Source organism: Rattus norvegicus, chromosome 6, assembly GCF_036323735.1.
Source record: "Rattus norvegicus strain BN/NHsdMcwi chromosome 6, GRCr8, whole genome shotgun sequence".
Classification (NCBI taxonomy): domain Eukaryota; kingdom Metazoa; phylum Chordata; class Mammalia; order Rodentia; family Muridae; genus Rattus; species Rattus norvegicus.
Window position 1 is genome coordinate 104,443,602 of NC_086024.1, and position 6,187 is coordinate 104,449,788.

Genomic DNA, 6,187 nt, shown 5'->3' on the forward strand with positions numbered 1-6,187 from the left:
ACAGGGGACGCCAAGCACACTGGCACATGCCCAGAATGCTCCCCAGAGCAGGCACCTAGCCTGAAACAACTCTCTCTCACACACGCACAAAAAATCTAACTCTTAATTTGAATCTTACCTTTAATCAGAACTTTTATTGGAATTTCTTACGGTTGGTTACCTGTCTACCTTGCCCTTATCCTGCCAAAGGCAGCAGTGATTCTAAGTGTGTTTGCCAAAGACCAACAAAGCCCTGTATTCAATTATTCTTGTCTCGGGGAATAGAAATTAGGGAATTCCAGTAACGGGTTGTGGGAACAACTGAGAAGCTAGGCTTCACTTAAGATCCTTGAAAAGAAATAAATACCTTGTTGTTAGGATGAAAACAGAATTGGTTCTGCACAGATCATTTGAATGGGTAAGCCAAGTCTTAAGACTGGCTCTCACCTGATGACTTTCTGCTCAGGATGATAAGAACAGACCATAGACCATCAGATCCCATGGGCATGTGCCTGGCTCTTGGTTCTCTGGCTGTACAGGGGTATTTTCAAGGGCAAGACATGATGACAAAGTTGTTTTTCTTGAGCAAGACGTGTGTGCCTCTGGCTGCCCACTTGTTGGTGGAGGCTTCATGATTCCTCTTTCCATCCAAACAGCTTGGCCACTGGATGTGGTAGTAGCAAGCAGCAGTCGCTTCCCTTTTGCCTCATGCCCCTGACAGTCAGCTGGCCTGTTTCAGGGCCCTACTGTGTGCCAGTCATTGTCTCAGAACGGAACCAGAATGTCCTTGCCCTTGGTGTCTTGGCTATATATCTGGACAGGAGGCACCTGGGGAAGAAACAGTGAGAAACACTGGGGACTCGAGGAAAGGAGCCACTGGAGTAAACCTGAGAACAGAAGAGGCCACACCTAAGGTCTCTTTCCTTCATCTAGGGACCCCACATTGATTTCCAAAATATTATCTATTCATTACACACATGGGCTTGAGGTTCAGCATGAAGTGGGATATAGAATATAGAAAAGGGTTGCGAGGAAAAGGCTCATGTGGCTTAGTAGGTAGAGTGCTTGCTAGCATGCATGAGGTCCTGTGTTGAATTCCCAGCATGCCAGAAACCATGTGGGGTGTAAGCACATATATAACCCCTGGGTTTGGGAGGGGGCAGAAGCAAGACGATCAGAAATTCAAAGGTTATCCTTGGTTCTAGAGTGGGTCTGAGGTCAGCACCTGGGGTACATGAAAGTCCGTCTCACACAAAAAGTGGGGCTGGAGAGATGGCTCAGAGGTTAAGAGCACTGTCTGTTTTACAGAGGACTCCAGTTTGAGTCTTAGTCCCCACAAGGTGGCTTACAAGGGCCTGTAACTCCAGTTCCATGGAATCCAACGCCCTCTGGCTTCTGTGAGCACTAGCTGGGCACACACCTGGTTCACAGACATACATACATGCAGACAAAACACCCAACATCCCCATGGGGTGGGTAGGAGGGAGAAAGGAGGAGAAAAGAGGGAGGAGGGAGGAGGGAGGAGGGAGAGGGAGGAGGGGCAAAGGAAATGTAGGCAGGAAAGAAGCCATGTGAAAGAAGGTAAAAATAGACTGGGGCATGGATACTCTGCTTGCTTGCCAAGCCAGGTATGAACTTAGTTCTTTAAATAGCGAACAGTTTCTTTGGGTCTTTCTACTGGTGTCTAGATAATATCCACCATACTCCAGTATCCCTACCCTTTTTACTTACACATCCTTTTTTTGTTTGTTTGTTTGTTTGTTTCTGCTGGTTCCGAAACTGGGATATAAACCACATGAGGACAGGAACCCTTTTGGCCATAGGCACTGTAAGGTCACCAGTTCTGAACACGAGACTAGCACAAACAGCTGCTATGTTTGAACAGTTGTCTCGGTTTGTAGAGTGGAGGGAAAACCAAGATGGTCAGATCCCAGAGGAGGGAATCTACCTTAGCCAGGGGTGGTGTTAAAAGCCAAATCCAGGTCAATGTTGGTACAGATGAAAAGGGTAGATATCTGTTAGTTAGAGAGGGAAGGTCAAGAGTAGTTTTAAAGTTTCCATTTGGGTATCTGTGGGATAGCAATTTTGTCAACTGTCATAGAAGAGACAGGGGAGGGGCATGATGAGGTGATCATCATGGGAGGCAGAGTCATGATAATCAATATGTTTTGGACATGTGTGATTTGAGGGAACTGCACAATGTCCGGCTGGGAGTGTCCTGTAGGCATTTGGAAATACACGTGGAAGACTGAGGAAGATGGCTGGACCTGAGGTCGTAGAGCGTGGGTGATAAACAAAGCCAGCAGAGCAATAAGGTCACTCGAGAAGAGCAAACATGTCTGAAAGAGAAAACAAGCCCAAACCTAGAGAAGACATCCTTTGATGGGGCAGCAGCAAGAGAATCTGGGGAAGAAATGAAGGGAGAGATCTAAGAGGGAGGAGGAGGGGGAAAGGAGGACTTTCAGCTACTGTTGACAACAGGTCAGGGCAAAGGTCAGTGGGTATAGGAGCCGTCACCCTAGGTGAGCAGTTCTTAGCCCAGTTCTTAGCATGTTTCTGTTACTGCGGAGTGCTTAGGAATTCTGGGCCATGAGACAAGCAAGCTGTGTCCACCAGGACTTGCTTCACCTACCATTCCCAGATGTGGGTGAGTGCTGAATGTTCTCCCTTTGTAAGGGCCACACCATCAGCTCCTGTCTCTTGCTACCGTCTACCAAGAACAGCACTCATGGACTAGATGGGTGAATGAATGGCCCTCATGTCTCCTCATATCTGGGTCCAGGTTCCAGTAGGAGTTTTAGATGCTGAGGCTGGTCCTCATGTTAGTGCTGATCTAGGTCTCTCCTTAGGCTAGCTTCCTTCCTCAGAAACCCGCGCCACATCCAGTCCATCTCTAGAGACATCTTCCATCTTGTCACATGCTGATACCTTCCACATCCTGTCTATTCACCATCAGACAATGATGTCCGCAATTACTGTAGTCCCTGAAGTAGACATAGCAAGGGCGTGAAAACTTACAGAGAAAATGGTACAAAAACATCGCCACGGAGATGCTTTAGCTCAAGTGGGGAGAGTTAGCTAGGTACTCACTCCACAGAGCCCTGAAGCCATCTGTAGTGAGTCATGGAGGGAGGGGTAGCAGCCTGGTCCTCTAACCTGCTTCCTCCTTAGAATGCATAGGTCCCTTCTAGCTGGTGCTCTCTGAGAAACAGGTCATCTGTCTCATGTACTTTTCCAGGGTATTCTTCCTCCCTGAGAGAGAACAGGCCAGGCGGGAGTAAAACATACTGTGACACTCTGACACAAAACACTCCTCAGCCTCCCTGGTCTCATGGTCCACAGCTAAATCATTCCAGCCCATTATCATGGATGGAGTCCTCTACACTACATGGGCTGGCCAGGACCACTCAGGAAGGAGACATTCAAGACAGGGTCACTTCACTAAATGAATCCAAAGCAGAAACCCCAGCGGAGACCCACCATTACATATACATAGAAACTCGACTCGACAGGTCCTGCTTTGGGGTCTCAGTGAAGCCTCCTAGAGACAGAAGAAGCTGGATCAGCTTTTTGAGAAGTTGGGAGCAACTCTTTGAAGCCAGATCTCTCTCTCTCTCTCTCTCTCTCTCTCTCTCTGTCTCTCTCTCTCTCTCTCTCTCTCCCTCCCTCCCCCTCCCTCGCTTCTTTTGGTCTAGAAGGCTACTAGCCTGCTTCCCATCTTGCCCCCACTCTTCCTCCCAAACCCCTGCTGAGATCCTCCTCCTCCTCCTCTGGGATCCCCCTTCCTCCCCCAGCCCAGCCCAGCCGCCTACCTCCACTGGGCTCCTGAGTCACTGCTATTCATCTCCTTTAGAGCTGGGCTTGGCTGCAGATGCTGTCAATATGGTAACTTTAGACTCCCTGATTGGAAAGGGTTGCAAGGCCAGTCAGACAGCCCAAGGAAGAGAGCAGCTTGATTTACTCCCTGCAGCTTTGAGCAGGTTCTGTCCCTCCCTCTTTGCCCGAGCTCTGACCTCCTCAAGTCCCATCCCGTGTTCACAACAGAAGGGAAGAAAAAGGGACTGGGCAGTGATCTAGGTACAAGGTCGGCCAACGCCATGAAGCAGCTGAGGAGGCAGAAGTGCAGGCCATCATGAGCATGGAGGGGGTACTGACGGGACAAAGCAATGCACAGGGCCTGAGGTGCCAGGACTATCCTCCCACCCAGGGCCATGGTGGGGGCACCCTGAGGATAACGGGGAGATCCTAAGGCCCAGGAGCCTCTGAACTTGTTCCCTTTTCTGTCTTTTCTTTCCTGAGCTCCCTGATTGAGAGCTGTCACTTCCAGGGGACTTATGGGAAATCCTAAAGTTGTTAGCTATCCTCTGACACCTCTTTCAGGTCTTAAGACCTCATTTGCGTTTGATCTTAGGACCTCTGGGTTGTCTAAAATTCAAATCTTCTGGAAGCCTCTGAGGCCAATGATTTAGGCTCTAGAAGTTGGGGGAGCTGAGAATCTTGAGCTCCAGAAGTTATCCTTCAAAGTGCCACCAGAGATGTGACATTTCCTCAAAATCTGTACTAAATTCAAGGCTCTTGAACCATGGCTTGGTTAGAGTAGAACCCATGAACACTGAGGGAAGGGAAGACTGATTTATCCGAGCAAAAATCCTCATGAGAAGTAGTTTGTGCTGAATCACATGTCCTTATTAAAAAATGGTTATTCCATATCCAGGGCTTAATCTATGGGCCAGACACATTTAAATTGAAGGGTCCAGAAGAAGGGAGAAGTCTAATAGGTATGTCTTTGCTCCTAAGTGCTGGGGAAACTAGGGTGGAATCCTGCTGTTCTCCCTGCTGAGAGGTGTTGGGCTCTTGTTTGGTTGCCTCTGGTGACAGGCAACTTGCCACCAAAAGGCAGCCTAGTCAAACTTTGGCTGGCTCTGACCATTGTCCAATAACTCTTTATTGCTGTGCATTCCCCAGCTGTCACCAGCATCTGTTTTGGACCGGGAGAGGGGGAGGACTAGAAGAACTCAGACACAGGGGTCATCCTGCTACAGGAAGAGAACAGAACCCTTCCGAGGGTGAAGGAGGAGTCCTCGATCACCTTCTCATGTCGTAGTGTAGTGCTCCACTCTGTGCTGTTGCAGGGTGCTCCCTTCTGTAAACAGTCATAGGGTGCTCCGTCCTATGCAGTCACAAGGTGCTCCCTTCTATGAAGTCAAAGGGTGCTCCCTTCCCTTCCTTGCACAGCCATAGAGTGCTCTTCAGTGACAGTTACCGGACATTCCTAGTCTTAGAGGTGCCAGGTACCACACTTACTTTTATTTGCTTTTTTTTCCCCTAAAAATATGGACATGAGAACATTTTACTCATTTTTTGTTTGTTTGTTTTGTGTTGTTGTTGTTGTTGCTGCTGCTGCTGTTGTTTGAGTCAAGGTTATTGTATAGCTCTGGCCATCTTGGAACTTACTCTGTAGACCAGGATGGCCTCAAACTCAAGAGATTCACCTGCCTCTGCCTCCTGAGTGCTAGGATTTAAGGCACATGTCACCACCTCATGACTATTCACTTTTTAAGATAAGTGACCCTTTCCTATAGCATGTTGGGACTTCAATGTATGGGCCCTTCCAACAGTTGTCTACAGTGATGATCTGTACAGAGAGTGTAAGCGATTGTTCATAGACTCTTTTACACTCAGACTACACAATAGTGAGACTTCAGTGTTGGGACTAATTCTGTGGAACCCAGAGCACTGCAGAAAGACGGTCTTAGTACCCCACCTTAGAGAGGTCATCAGAATCCCAGCCAATGAAATCTTTCCTGAAGGAGGTATGCCAGGTCTACTTTTAAAAAACGAATGTGCCTTCCAGCGTAAACAGCACTTGGCCTGCTGGAGTGTGAGTGGATGTTGTTGTAATGGTTGGAGACAGTTTGTTCTCTTGGTGGATTTGCAATTTCCCCTGGAAAGATTGTTCCTCAGTATTTGCTAAGCTTCTCTCTCCTTTATTGTGATATGGGATTCCCTCTCAGCCAACACAGATGAGTCAAAACTCTACGAATTGTGTTCATGCCCAATCCATCAACAACCCCAGCGTAGATTAGTGCTTTAAAGAGCCAAACGTAAGGCGAGGGCAGACTTTCTGAGAGGTGGAAGAATAATGGCAAATTACCTGAGGAAAGTTTCAGAACTCATGACAGAGCTGTGGTAATCAGGATGAATGACC

The 6,187-nt window shown here is 48.1% G+C and overlaps 1 long non-coding RNA gene across 6 annotated transcripts; it reads right to left on the reverse strand.

The window, feature by feature from the left end:
• Positions 1-114: 114 nt before the first annotated feature.
• LOC108351266 (uncharacterized) lies at positions 115-5,318 on the reverse strand. Of its 6 annotated transcripts, XR_005506082.2 has the most exons (5): positions 3,792-5,318; positions 3,460-3,520; positions 3,136-3,231; positions 2,612-2,963; positions 115-807 (listed from the first exon to the last, which is right to left on the reverse strand). It is a non-coding gene; the product is annotated as an uncharacterized LOC108351266 (long non-coding RNA). The 6 variants fall into 6 exon arrangements; XR_005506080.2 differs by lacking the exon at positions 3,460-3,520; XR_005506078.2 differs by lacking the exon at positions 3,460-3,520 and having other exon boundaries at positions 3,070-3,231.
• Positions 5,319-6,187: the final 869 nt, after the last annotated feature.